This window comes from Microcaecilia unicolor, chromosome 1, assembly GCF_901765095.1.
Source record: "Microcaecilia unicolor chromosome 1, aMicUni1.1, whole genome shotgun sequence".
Lineage (NCBI taxonomy): Eukaryota > Metazoa > Chordata > Amphibia > Gymnophiona > Siphonopidae > Microcaecilia > Microcaecilia unicolor.
In genome coordinates, this window is record NC_044031.1 from 613,800,216 (window position 1) to 613,815,535 (window position 15,320).

Consider the following 15,320-nt stretch of genomic DNA (forward strand, 5'->3'; position numbering starts at 1 on the left):
GAATGAAACATCCTCCCGGAGGGCATAAACTCATCCTCCACTGAGACATAACTGGAGGGAATAAACTCATCCTCCCGGAGGGAATAGACTCATCCTCCAAAACATGGAACTGGAGGGAATTAAGTCATCCTCCTTTAATTGAACAAGAATCCTGAAGACTGTTTTCCGACTTTCTCCCAAGGACGGAATCTCCAGGAAACATGAACAGAACCTGAAATAGATTTACAGCAGATAGCAATCAGACAGGGAGAGGTCATGGCTGCATCTACTATGACTAAAGGAAAGAAAATTATCAAGGTAAGAACCTAATTTTCCCTTCCTTGTCATCAAGCAGATGCAGCCATTACAGATGGGATGTATCAAAGCAATCCCTAGATAGGGTGGGAACAAGCCACACCACGCGCCAGCACTTGCGCTCCAAAATGTGTGTCTCTCCTGGCAGCCACATCCAGCCTGTAATGTCGGGCAAAAGAGCTTAGAAGCCCATGTTGCTGCACTACCAATCTCTTGAAGAGAGAGTGCTCCAGTTTCAGCCCAAGAAGAGGAAATTCCTCTAGTGGAATGCGCCTTAAAGGCATCAGGCGGAGGCCGGCCGGCAAGCAAATAAGCTGAAAAGATAGATTCTTTGAGCCAGCGGGCAATAGTGGCTTTAGACGCTGGAGACCCTCTACGAGGACCTGATAGCAAAACAAACAGATGATCTGAGGTCCTGAAAGTGTTAGTAACTCGCAGATACTGCAGCAGAGTCCTGCGCACGTCCAACAGGTGCAATTGCCCAAAAGATTCTGGAAACTCCTCCTTGACAAAGGAGGGCAATAAAATAGGTTGGTTTAGGAGAAACGCTGAAACCACCTTAGGCAAGAAGGAAGGCACGGTCCGAACCGTGACCCCGGACTCTGAAAATTGCAGAAAAGGGTCTCTACAGGACAGCGCCTGGAGCTCCGACACCCGTCTCGCCGAAGTAATGGCCACTAAAAAGATGGCCTTCAGTGTCAAATCTGTCTCTGAAGCACGCCGAAGCGGTTCAAAGGAAGCACCCTGAAGGGCTTTCAGCACTAGCCCCAGGTTCCAAGCTGGACAAGGTGCACGCACGGGAGGACGGATCCGAAGCACCCCTCTAAGAAACCGTGCCACATCTGGATGAGCAGCTAAAAAGACACGCCTTCAACCTTGCCACGCAGGGAGGCTAACGCTGCCACTTGCACCCGCAGGGAATTATAGGCCAAGCCTTTTTGTACACCATCCTGCAAAAAGTCCAGAATCGGCGAGACAGGAGCCCGCAGGGGTGTGATCTCTTTGGAAGCACACCACACTTCAAACTGGCGCCAAATCCTGGCATAAGCCAAGGAAGTGGAACGCTTGCGGGCTTGCAGGAGAGTGGTAATTACTTTATTGGAATAGCCTTTGTCTCTCAATTGCGCCCTCTCAATCGCCAGGCCATAAGACCAAATCGGCCGGCGTCCTCCATGGTCACCGGACCCTGTGACAACAGGTTGGGAACCAGAGGTAACTGAAGGGGATCCTCTACGAGCATCTGTCGGAGGTCCGCATACCAAGGCCTCCTGGGCCAATCCGGGGCAACGAGAACCACTTCTCCTGGATGCAGCCGAATCCGCAGGAGCACTCGCCCTAACAAGGGCCACGGAGGGAGCACATACAGTAGGGCCCGGAGGCCAGGGTTGAGCCAAGGCATCCAACCCCGCCGAGCGAGGATCTCTCCGTCTGCTGAAAAAGCACGGGACTTTGGCATTGATGCTTGTCGCCATTAGATCCATCACGGGCTTGCCCCACTTGGCACATATCTGCAGAAATACTTCGTCTGCAAGTTCCCACTCCGCTGGATCGATCTGATGCCTGCTTAGATAATCGGCTTGCACGTTGCTCTGACCTGCAATGTGAGCTGCCGACAGAAACTGCAGATGCAGCTCGGCCCAGTGGCAAACTTGTTCAGCCTGCGATTTATGTAGGCCACTGCTGTCGTGTTGTCCGACATCACTCTGACAGCCAATCCTTCCAGGGTCACTTGAAAAGCCAGAAACGCCTGAAACACAGCTTTCAACTCTAGGCGGTTGATGGACCACTCCGACTCCTCGGGTGTCCATAGACCCTGGGCATGCTTTCCCTTGCAATGTGCGCCCCAGCCTTTCAGGCTGGCATGTCACCACTAGGCACCAATCGGGGAGCGCCAGCGGCATACCTCGCCGCAGCATGCTGTCTGAGAGCCACCACTCCATACTGAGTCGGGCCGCAGGGAGCCAAGAGAGTCTGCATTGATAATCCTGAGATACTGGAGACCATCTTTGGAGTAGAGCATACTGTAGAGGTCTCAGGTGCGCTCTCGCCCAGGGCACCAGTTCCATGGTGGCCGTCATCGATCCAAGCAGCTGGACAATGTCCCAAGCTCGCGGGCGGGGCATCCTCAGGAGCAGACAGACCTGATTCTGAAGCTTGCACCGCCTTTGCTCGGGTAGGTACACATACCCCAAGGCTGTGTCGAACCTGGCCCCCAAATATTCTAGAGACTGCGAGGGGGTTAGGTGACTTTTGGCCAAATTGACGACCCAGCCCAGTGATTGAAGTACTGAGACCACTCTGGCTGTTACATGCTGACTCTCTGCAGCAGAGTTTGCTCGAATGAGCCAGTCGTCCAGGTACGGGTGAACCCGAATACCCTCTCGCCTTAGAAAGGCAGCTACTACCACCATAACCTTCGAAAAGGTGCGAGGAGCTGTGGCGAGGCCAAAAGGCAAGGCCCGGAACTGGAAATGCTTTCCCATCACCGCAAACCTCAGAAACTTCTGGTGCGGGGGCCAAATTGGTATGTGCAAGTAAGCTTCTTTCAGGTCCAGAGACGTGAGAAACTCTCCTGGCTGCACCGCCGCAATGACGGAGCACAGGGTTTCCATGTGAAAATGCCGCACTCTCAGGGACTTGTTTAATTCTTTTAAGTCCAGAATAGGGCGAAAAGACCCTCCTTTTCGCAGCACCACAAATTAGATGGAGTAGCGGCCGCAGCCATGTTCGGCGGGAGGTACCGGGGACACAGCCCCTATCTGAATCAGACCTTGCAAAGTCCCCTCTATTGCCGCCCGTTTGGCGGCAGAACCGCATCGGGACTCCACAAACACGTCTCTTACAGGGGCGTTGAATTCTATTCTGAAACCGTCTCTGATCAGGTCCAAGACCCACTGATCTGAGGAAATGTTGGCCCACTCCTCGGCAAAGAGGGAAAGACGTCCTCCGATGACAGGACTCGAGGAGAGGGCCGGCGCACCATCATTGAGAGGGTCGCCCCTGAACTCCAGGCCTTGAGCCAGTGGCTGTGGAACGTTTGTCCGAGCGACAGGAGTTCCTCTGCTGAAAACGGGCACGAGAAGTGAACCCAGCAGAACGCCCCGGGCGGTACCTTCGAGCTTCACGGAAGTGAGGTCTGTAAGAGGAGTGGACCGCCGCACCCTTAGAGGAAGGCCGAGGCCTATCTTCGGGCAAGCGCTGGGGTTTAGCCTCACCCAGGCCCTTCACAATTTTCTCCAACTCCTTACCAAACAGGAGAAGGCCTTGAAAGGGCAACTTCACCAACCTTTGCTTAGAAGCCATGTCCGCCGCCCAATGCCGTAGCCAAAGAAGACGGCGAGCCGCCACTGCTACTGCCATGTGTTTAGCCGAAGCTCTAACAATATCATAAAGGGCGTCAGCAAGAAAGGACAAGGCCGACTCCATCCGCGGAGCCACATCTGAAAAGGGCTCCGCTCCATCACCGGGCTGTTCCGCTGCCTGTTGCAACCAAGCCAGGCAGGCTCTAGCAGCATAACAACTGCATGCAGACGCCCGAATAGTGAGACCTGCAATTTCAAATGACCGTTTAAGTGCTGATTCCAGTCTACGGTCTTGAATATCCTTCAGGGCAACACCTCCTTCAATAGGGAGGGTAGTTTTCTTTGTCACAGCTGTGACTAGGGCATCCACTTTAGGCATAGCAAAGAGAGCCATATGCTCCTCACTCAGAGGGTATAATTGCCCCATAGCCCTGGAAACTTTCAAAGGTCCCTCGGGGTCAGCCCATTGAGCCGAAATAAGCTCTTGGATAGACTCATGCAAAGGAAAGGCTCGAGCAGGCTTTTTGGTACTAGCCATCCTAGGATTCACAGAGGAGGCTGTGCCACTGGCAGGGTCCTCAACAGAGAGAGCCTGCAGGGCATCAGAAATAAGCGCTGGCAGCTCATCACGGTGGAAAATCCTCACCGCGGAGGGATCGTCCAGATCCTGAGTCACTTCTGCACCAGACTCTGGCTCCTCAGACCATGAAGGCCTGCCAGAGTCCTCCAAATTCTCGCAGCCCGACCACGGGGGGGGGGGGGGGGGGGGGGGGAATGGAGGTGCAGCACTCTCTGAAGGGGAAAGAGCCCTTCTGCACTTCATATTCTGCCAATTATCAGGGAATAACGCCTCAAAGGGCATACCCAGGCTAGAATCCACTGGGGGGGGGCATTAGAAGAGGCCCCTGCAGGGCTTTGTGAGAGAGCTCTTTTAAGCATGTATGCTTTATGCATTAATAAGACAAAATCAGGGGAGAAAAACTAACCCTGGGCACCCGGATCTCTGCCGGGGCTAGTAGCTCTCATATCAGCCTCACTCCGAGGCCTCCCCCGAGCTCAGGACTCTCCATCTCAGCGGAAGTCGCGCCATGTGGTAAATTCAAAATGGCATCCGCTGCCAGCTCAGAGTGCGAAGAATCGTCGCTCGCCATGCTCGGGCCGGCTCTAACGTCTGTACAGCACGATTTACAGAGCCCCGCTGCTGATCTGCGCTTGCCACACTTGGAACAGCGCTTTACTGTCTCCGCAACCATCGCCGAAAACAGCGGTAAAATTCAAAATGGCGGTTCGCGCCAAATCGCCCCGATCGCGGGTCCACCCCGGAGGAGTCAGAAAACACTCTTACCTCACTGGACCGAGTATCACAGCTCCGGTCCCACAGAAAAAGGCAAGGAAAAACCTCTGTTCCTTTTTTTTTTTTTTTTTAACGCTGTGAGGAAAGCAGAGGTAAATAGAACTCCGGAGGCTCAGGTGAGTGGGAAAGGCAGGGAAAGGGCGAACCTATGTGCCTGCATCCACTGTTGGTGGGGAAGGACAGGGAAAGCTAAGCAATGTGTCCACATCCACGGAGGTATGGATAAGGCAGGGAAAGGGCGAACCTATGTGCCTTTAAAGTGAAGCTGCTATAGCCTCCAACACCCCTGCTAACAACTGGCAAAAGCACAGGAGCAACCTCCAGGCAGATTTTAGATGGAGCTCGGAGAAGCTGCAGCCACTCTGCTAGGGGAGATAGAGAATACTGAAGAGAGGCAGTGGAGCAAGCTGGTATGAGGCACTAATAAAGTGTGCTCTCTATCTCCCTCTGCTGGTTGATGGACACAACCCATCTGTAATGGCTGCATCTGCTTGATGACAAGGAACTCCCCTTATTTCCAGAGCTATTCAAAAGGCGGATCAAGATTCAGCATGGTCGATTCAATTGTCCTGTATGGCCCAAAACAAATTTGGCTCCCTTTCTTGAAACAAATGGCCCAGAATCTCCAATACCTCCCTGTATGGTAGATCTTCTCATACAACAAGCTGGGAATCTACTGCATCCCAATCTCTGTTCTCCAGCACCATCAGCGTGAATGCTACAAGCTGTCTGATAGATAACATACCTGTGTTATGTAAAGTACAAGTTTTGCTGCCTCTAGAAACATATGTTGAGAGAGTCATATGGTATTCTTTCCAATCCTTCAGAAGTTGTAAAGAATTATACAAAAGGAGTCTGTCCATCTGTCTATCTGGGGCAAAATAAGTCTCCAAAAATTTAATGGAATGGGATGGGATGAAACTTGGCATGAGGTTTACACGGCAAGAAGACACAATGGGGCCGATAATCAGACCATGGAAGTTAGCCTGGCTATTTCCTGTGATCGGCGGCAATGTTGGATATTCAATACCAGGCTGTCTCTCGTGACTGGATGGAATACCTGGTTTTAACTTAACCAGCCAAGCCAGTATTCGGTGTTAGCCACTTACGTTCAAACCAGCCAAAAATATTCTAGCTATACACGTGGCCAAAAATGACTGCCAAACTCATGCTAAATCGGTAGATAGCCAGTTATATCGCGCAATATAACCAGCTATCTGACAGCCAGTGAAATTCAGCAAGAGACAGCCGGCAATCTCCCGCTGAATATCACTGGAAAGCCGACTAAGTACCATTACCACTTAACTGGCCAGGTGCCAGAAAATGAGCATCTCCCCCCCCCCCCCCCCAAAAAAAAAAATGGCCCAATGCATTTCTATGGGAGAAGGAGTTCCAGCTTCTGAAGCATAGGCAAGTGTCATCATATGTACTCTTTAATGCCAGTCAATAGCCATCAGGGATTTTGGCACACCACCAGATTTCTCACTACGTACATAGTCTCCCAAAAGAAGGGTTAACCCTTAGATTTAAGAACAAGCTGAGGGAGTTTCTGGAGGGGGATACGTTGGGACAGGTCTCAATATCTTGGTTTTTTAGGGAACTGGAGAAAGGGCAACTGGAAAGACAGGTGTCTGAGGTGGCAATAAAGTGGGGTACCGAAATACACAGACCCATCTCTGAACATCATTTACAGCAATCATTGAAGGGAATACAGAATATGATTCACAGCGCAGAGTTGCAAGAGTGCCAATACAGAATATTACATAGGGCTTACCTCTCTCCCAGAAGGGCGTTCCATGCACAGGTGACAGTGACTGATAACTGCCTAAAATGCGGACAGGGAGGTGCTAATCTTGTACACTGCCTATTGCAATGTAGGTCCATCATGGCCTTCTGCTGGAGAATAGGTAAATTTGTGAGGGAAGTACATGGGTCTCAGGTTCTTATTACATTTGATAGAATGCTGCTAAGCACACCTGAACAGTGGAGTGTAGGGACTCAGGGGGAACGGGCGCTAGCAAGGATTTCCTCGGAGTGTGTATGTTTAAGAGAGTGTGTGTGAGAGTGACTGTGTGAGAGAGAGAGTGAATGTGCGAGTGTGTGTGTGTGACAGAGAGTGAGGGAGACTGGGTGCGAGTGTGTCTGTGAGAGAGAGAGTGTGTGTGTGAGCATGAGAGTGTGTGCCAGGGCCCCCCTCCCTCCGAGTTCCAGGGTTGCTGTCCCCCTCCCTCCGAGTTCCAGGGTCGTCCCCTCCCTGCCTCCCTCTGAGTTTCAGGGTCCCCTCCCTCCCCTGCATTCATCCATATGCAGGCAACGTTCTCTGTGCCCTGCCCCCTCCCTTCATCCATCCATGTGCAGCATCTCTCCCCTGCCCCCTCCACCTGAGTTTCAGGCCCCCCTCCCTCCAAGTTCCAGTGTCCCCCTCCCTCCCAGTTCCAGGGTCCCATGGAACTGGTAGGGAGGGGGGCTGGAGAACGTTGGAGGAGTGACGTCAGCAGGTGGTTACAATCCCAGTGACACACATTAGAACCTTGGAGGAGTGATGTCAGCAGGATCTCTTCAAAGTTGGCACTGTCAGCGCAAATAGTAAAATGTACCAAAGTTCAAAGCCAATTATTAAAAAAGAGTCTGCCTGAATCAGCTTGTGAACAGTATCATCTGAAAGAAAAAAATTGTGCTCTACAACACTGATATGTTTTTGTTTTGCAATGCCACCATTAAGTAGCCATTTACTCAGGTCAAAGTATGTTATATTTAGTACGCTTGATGCGCTAATTTTTCTTCATTTCTAGAACATTGAGTCTTAATAGTCGCTTAAAAGTATTGATATAATTATTTATTCATTCGTATTTTATTCGTTGATTGTCCAATCATTAATTGTGCGCTGTTATCAGTTTGGTCGTGCCATCTCAGGTGAATATTCCAGCTTAATAAATTAGTGATGCTGAACAAATAGATAAAGTCACAAATCTTCAGCCTGGGCAGTATGTTACTTGCATTTATGGTGGATTGGAAACGTTTGTGAAACGTCAGTTGAACAGAAAGATGCTTTCATAAGCTTTATGCATCCTCATGGTCCCGCTACTTCATTTTATTGGCAGGTAAGATGCGATACTTGCTGGATCCCAGAACAACTTATCATTGCTGTTATTCCAGCTCCATCAGTGACATCATCTGGTCGGCAATATAGATTCCCTGAAACCGTTCTCTTGCAGATCAATGATGCTTTCAGAATGATGAAGTAACTGAAGAAGGCAGGCTTGGGAACCTGCAGTAAAGTAACTGAAGAAGGCAGGCTTGGGAACCTGCAGTAAAGGAACAGACAATCAGGCTTGGGATCCTGCAGTAAAGAAACCCACAATCAGGCTTGGGATCCTGCAGTAAAGATACCCATCCATGGCTGTTACTGCATGGCTATCGGGCGTGGCCCCTATGGCGATGGGGAAGCTGGTTTCAATGTGATAACCAGTAATGGCTCAGCCATCATGGACCAACGCAATACATCGCGGACACAAAATATAACATACTTTGACCTGAGTAAATGGCTACTTAATGGTGGCATTGCAAAACAAAAACATATCAGTCGTGTAGAGCACAATTTTCTGTTTCAGATGATACTGTTCACAAGCTGATTCAGGCAGACTCTTTTTTAATAATTGGCTTTGAACTTTGGTACATTTTACCATTTGCGCTGACATTGCCAACTTTGAAGAGATCCTGCAGGGCGGTTACAGATGCTGGTTAGTTGCAAATCTGGCAGTATTATGTCCAGCACAAGCATAATGTTTGTTCAAAATTTCAAGTCAATATCTTTTTTTGCATGGAAGTTGTTGCGGTCTGAATATTGGTCCAAATATGTTCCGATGAGTCGCAACCAATTTTGATGCACACTTTGAGTCAACTTGTTTGACTGGATTTTGCATCCATAATGTTAAAATGTATTTCATCGGAATTAGCATCAAAAACTGTACAGGATTTGAATTTTTTAGACAACTTATAAATGTGTTTGGATTTTATTAGACCCCAAAAATGGCATTTTGGTAAATGTCACACGCTCATGGACTGACAACCTTTCAGAAAAGGGGGTCTAGATCTGCAACTATTGCAGTTAGAGACCTCAAATTTTGGGAAACTTCGTTTAACACCTGACTCGCGCAACAGACAAAATTGGAACAAAACTGGAGAACATGATGGTGGGAACTTTTTTTAATTTTAGACCACTTGGCATGGAATGACCCCTACCTTAAATTCAATCAGTCTTACTGCACCAATGGACGTGGGTTCAATAGCAAAATGAACTAGCCCCAAGCTATACTGCCTGAGATTTTATTCATACACTGAAAATATTCACACTGGCTTACTATAAGATGGTCTTTCGCTAGATTGCTCTCTAAATTCCATGTTTCCTTATTTCTTATTAACACACCCATTACGTTTTTTAAACAGTCTTCAAAAAGACTGGATAGCCATCTACAGTACTGTTTAATGTTTTACATTAATCAATAGCATGGTTTTCAATTGTACAGTACTGATTTGTGAGTAAATTGGTTAAACAGCATTTGCAAGTATTTATTGTACACTCTGTTAGGAAAATCCTCAATTCTGTCCAGTGAGGATCTATAAAGTTCCAAAGTAAAATATACAACATAGATGGCAAAACAATCTGACAACTTACATACATACTAGATGATGAAAGATAAAGACCTACATGGTACCTACTCGAGTACAACAACAAAAATCACAAATTACTGAATTCTCATAGCCCTATGAACATGTACTTTGCAAGGCATGATTTTTTTTTTTTTTAATACAAATCAGTTCTTTTGGGAAAGAGGAAAATTATTCACAAGCATTTCAAGCGTGCTGACTTTAGTAAAATGGGGGAATACCTGAGGAAGGAGCTGATGGGCTGGGAGGACGTACGAGAAGTGGAAGGGCAGTGGTCCAGGCTGAAAGAAGTAATAAATAGGGCCACAGACCTTTATGTAAGGAGAGTAAATAAAAGCAAGAGAAAAGGAAACCGCTATGGTTCTCCAAGCAAGTGGCTGACAAAATAAAGGCTAAAGAATAACGTCCAGAAATATAGAAATCTCAAGAAGAGGAACACGGGGAGGAATACCGGATGAAACTGAAAGAAGCCAAGAGAGAGGTACGTCTGGCGGAAGGCGCAAGCGGAAGAAACAAATGGCTAGAAATGTAAGGAGGGACGACAAAAATTTCTTCAGGTATATTAGTGAAAGGAGAATGACTAAAAAGGGAATTGTAAGACTAAAAGATACTGCGAACCGCTATGTAGATAATGATGAAGAAAAAGCCCAATTTGCTAAATAGATACTTTTGTTCTGTTTTCACTGAAGAAAATCCTGGGGAAGGACCGCAAGGGACTGGCAAAAGTACACCTGAGAATGGAATGGATATAGCACCGTTCACGGAAGCGTGTGTGTGTATCACACACTTGGAAAGCTAAAGGTGGACAAAGCCATGGGACCGGACGGGATCCACCCCAGAATATTGAGGGAGCTCAGAGAGGTTCTGGCGGGTCCTCTTAAAGATTTGTTTAATAAATCCTTGGAGACGGGAGAGGTTCCGAGGGATTAGAAAACGGCGGAGGTGGTCCCTCTTCACAAAAGTGGTGATAGGGAAGAAGCTGGAAACTACAGGCCGGTAAGCCTCACTTCGGTTATTGGAAAAGTAATGGAAGCGATGCTGAAGGAAAGGATAGTGAATTTCCTGGAAGCCAATAAGTTGCAAGATCCGAGACAACATGGTTTTACCAAAGGGAAATCGTGCCAAACGAATCTCATTTAATTCTTTGATTGGGTAACTGGAGAACTGAATCATCGACGTGCTATAGACGTAATCTACTTAGATTTTAGCAAAGCTTTTGACACGGTACCAACAGGAGGCCCTTAAATAAACTCGATGGGCTGAAGATAGGTCCCGAAGTGGTGAACTCGATTAGGAACTGGTTGACGGACAGACGACAGAGGGTGGTGGTAACTGGAGTTCGCTCGGAGGGAAAGGTGAGTAGTGGAGTGCCTCAGGGATCGGTGCTGGGGCCGATTCTGTTCAATATATTTGTGAGTGACATTGCCGTAGGGTTAGAAGGTAAAGCTTGCCTATTTGCGGATGATACTAAGATTTGCAACAGAGTGGACACCCAGGAGTGGAAAGCATGAAAAAGGATCTGAGGAAGCTAGAAGAATGGTCTAAGGTTTGGCAATTAAAATTCAATGCAAAGAAATGCAAAGTGATGCATTTAGGGAGTAGAAACCCACGAGAGACTTATGTGTTAGGCGGTGAGAGTCTGATAGGTACTGAGGGGGAGAGGGATCTTGGGGTGATAGTATCCGAGGATCTGAAGGCGACGAAACAGTGTGACAAGGCGGTGGCCGTAGCGAGAAGGTTGCTAGGCTGTATAGAGAGAGGTGTGATCAGCAGAAGAAAGGAAGTGTTGATGCCCCTGTACAAGTTGTTGGTGAGGCCCCACCTGGAGTATTGTGTTCAGTTTTGGAGGCCGTACCTTGCGACGGATGTTAAAAAAATGGAAGCGGTGCAAAGAAAAGCTACGAGAATGGTATGGGATTTGCGTTCCTAGACGTATGAAGAGAGACTTGCTGATCTGAACACATATACCCTGGAGGAAAGGAGGAACAGGGGTGATATGATACAGACGTTCAAATATTTGAAAGGTATTAATCCGCAAACAAATCTTTCCCGGAGATGGGAAGGCGGTAGAACAAGAGGACATGAAATGAGATTTAAGGGGGGCAGACTCAGGAAAGATGTCAGGAAGTATTTTTTCACAGAGATGGTGGACGCTTGGAATGCCCTCCCGCGAGAGGTGGTGGAGATGAAAACGGTAACGGAATTCAAACATGTGTGGGATAAGCATAAAGGAATCCTGTGCAGTAGGATTGGATCCTCAGCAGCTTAGCCGAAATTGGGTGGTGGAGCAGGTGGGGGAAGAGGGGTGGTGGTTGGGAGGTGAGGATAGTGGAGGGCAGACTTATACGGTCTGTGCCAGAGCCGGTGATGGGAGGCGGGACTGGTGGTTGGGAGGCGGGAATATTGCTGGGCAGACTTGTATGGTCTATGCCCTGAAAAGGCAGGTACAAATCAAGGTAAGGATACACATATGAGTTTATCTTGTTGGGCAGACTGGATGGACTGTGCAGGTCTTTTTCTGCCGTCATCTACTAAACACATCAAAAATAATCAAATTCCTCTGCTGCTAGACACATATTTCTGGTGTCCAGCAGCAGAAGTTCAGGTGGAAAAGATAGGGATCGTTTCTGTTTGCCAAGATATTAGTGTTTGCAAATGCTCAATTTTTTATAGTATATTGTCAGGAACAAAGGCCAATGAGATGACTACGTAGCCAGCAACACACACAAGCACAAAAAAAAAAAAAATCAAAGTTCCCTTTTTCCTCTTGAAGCACATGTCATACCTTGCATCCTTATCAAATTTTTCCTCTTGAAGCACCTGTCACACCTTGCATCCTTATCAAAGGAAAGTAAAACTAGCTCAACGAAGACAACAATGTATTCAGCTAACTACAGCTATAACAAAGATACTTTTACCTGTCTTGCAGCTCCAAGAAATAACATCAAACTCTTCCTGGGGGGGGGGGGGGAAAGCTGCACCTCTAGCTGCATAGCCAAATCCCAGCAATTCCACCTGCTCAAGCCAGCAGAAAGGAACGGAAAAGCTTAAAAACTGCCTCCTCTCGCTTTTAATGTTGAGTTTTAAGAAAACGTCAAAAGTCCAACTGGATTGCATTTTCACTCTTTTTCTTTGTAAATCTTTTAAACAACAGCAGCCTCCCCCTCCCCCTACTTACCTCCACTTCTCCCGTCTACAGGCGCGTAGGCCCCGCCCCCTCTCCGTACACGCGATGGAAGCAAGCAACCGACCCCGTCCCCCGGGAGATGAACAGCTACCAAGAAAACAAAAAAACCTGCATATTACACACCTATCCAAAAACACGGAATTACAACAAAAGATATCTAAAGCCCTCAGGTTCACTGACCCGTCTGCGACTCCCAGATTTCACCGCGGTGACTGACCGCGCCCGCCGTCACCACAGCTCCCGCGGAACCCTGAACCCAGGAGCGGGCATCGCGCACGCACCACGCAAACCACGCCCGCTCTGCGCCTGGGCAAAGCCAAGTGCTAGTTTTGCATTGTTCAGGGCCGTGGTTTTTTTTTTTTTTTAGTCTTAATACTTTTATTGATTTTGTAATAAACAGAGAACATTAATAACAACAATTGTACTACAATATGATATTTAAATTGAGTTAAAATAAAATAATAAAAAAAGACACCTTAAAGTATGTAAGCAGTATAAAGTTCATGCATGTGACACAGATGTTAATAATATTCATGAAGGAAAAAGAAAAAGTACAATATACACCTCTCACCTCACATCTTCAAAATAGGATACCAATTGAGCCCATTTTTCTTTATACAAAGCATATCGAGATGTTTTTTTTAGCAAAATATGTTTCACTAGTAAGAAAGGCCCGTTTCTCAATCAAATGAAACAGGCGCTAGCAAGGGTTTTATCTATTTGTGTTTGTTTTGACCTGAACTGTTTTAATATATGTTTGTTTGTTTGTTTGTTTGTTTGTTTGTTTGTTATTGATAGTTTGTGTTTGAGTGGAGTTCCTAAGTGTTGTACATCATTGTTCTATTGACAGAGGAGGGGTAGTTGTTTGTATAGTTCTTGGCTTTTTCAGTGTGTGTGTATATGATTCAGACAGTAACTGTGTATGTGATAGTTAGATTGTGTGTGTGTGTTTCTGTTTCTGACACTGACAGTGGTGGGGGTGGGTTTGATGAACTGCGATGGTGCATGAGTATGTGTGTTTGTGAGTCAGTAATTGTGTGTGTGTGACAGTTACCTTATGGGGGAGGGTTGGGGAACTGTGTGTGTTATGTGTCACAGAGAGAGATCGTTTGTTTATGTGTAAGTGAGACAGGGGAGGGTTTTTGAGAGGGTTGTACAGTTTTTTTTTCTCTGTCAGACTGAGAGAGGGGGTGGGGGTGATGGGTGTGGTGAAGTGGCCTGTGTTGGGCTTGTATTGGGGTTCCGAAGTGTTCATCATCTGTGTTGTATTCTCCAAGGAGGGGTCAGTGTGTGTGTCTATGAGACAGACAGTGATTGTGTATGTGAGAGAGTTATTGTGTGTGTGTCTGACAGTGCCAGAGGTGAGGGTTACATTTTTTTTTCTCTGTCAGAATGACAGAGGGGGGGGGGGGGGTGGTTTAGATGTTGCATGTGTGTGTGTGTGTGGGTGGGGGGGGTGAACTGTGTGTGTTGTATGTCACAGAGAGTAGTATGTGTGAGACAGGGGAGGTTTTCTGACAGGGTGTTACTTTTTTTTTCTCTGTCAGAATGCTGCTGTTGCCTGGGCTCTCTAGATGACGTCATCCGAGGCTTCAGTCCCAGGCACATCCAATCAGAATGGAGGCACGGACCCAGGCAGCTTCATGGAATGTTCATGGTGCAAATTATTATATAGGATATTTATAGGTTTGAAACAATAAATTCCACCATTCTTGATAAGTAGCTTGTTGTAAAGCTTTCCAGTGTGTAAAGACTACTTTCAACAGTGGCGTAGCAAGGGGGGGGGGGCGGTCCGCCCCGGGTGTCAGCTCAAGGGGGTGCTCCCTGCCAGCTCCCCCCCGGGTGCAGCACGATGACACCCCCTTCGGCGCATCAACACCCCCAGACCCAGTGCCTACCCTCAGCTCCGTCCAACCAGCTCCCGCACCCTAGCTTTAAAGAAATCTCGGAAGCCGTGGCGAGGTGCAGCGCCTCGTGCCTGCATGTAAAAGAAGTGTGGATCGTCTCATCGGGCCTTCCCTCACTCTGTCTGTCCCGCCCTCCGCTGACACAACTTCCTATTTCCGCAAGGGCGGGACAGACAGAGTGAGGGAAGGCCCGATGAGACGATCCACACTTCTTTTACATGCAGGCGCGAGACGCTGTGCCTCGCCATGGCTTCTGAAATTTCTTTAAAGGTAGGGTGCGGGAACTGGTTGGACGGAGTTGAGGAGGGTAGGCACTGGGTCGGGGGGGTGTTGATGTGTCGAGGGGGGGGATGTCATCATGCTGCACCCGGGGGGGGGGTGCAACGGCGAACTGCCCCGGGTGGCAGCCCCCCTTGCTACGCCACTGACTTTCAAAGCTAGATTCAACATGGTATTAACAAGCAAACATTCATTAGTCTTTAAAATGGGTCTAAAACATTGATCTTAAGTATTACATATTTATATACTATTGGACCCAGGGGCTTAGCCAGACTTTGGCGGGAGGGGGGTCCAGAGCCCGAGGTAAGGGGGCACATTTTAGCCCCCCC

The 15,320-nt window shown here is 47.9% G+C and overlaps 1 protein-coding gene across 1 annotated transcript in view; it reads right to left on the reverse strand.

Moving 5' to 3' along the window:
• Positions 1–12,951, reverse strand: part of LOC115460225 (cilia- and flagella-associated protein 251-like) — a 62,643-nt gene extending 49,692 nt beyond the window's left edge. Inside the window, exon 1 of the mRNA XM_030190042.1 lies at positions 12,797–12,951. The gene's annotated coding sequence lies outside the window, so the exon portion shown is untranslated. The remainder of the gene's footprint in view (positions 1–12,796) is intronic.
• Between the last annotated feature and the right edge of the window lie 2,369 nt (positions 12,952–15,320).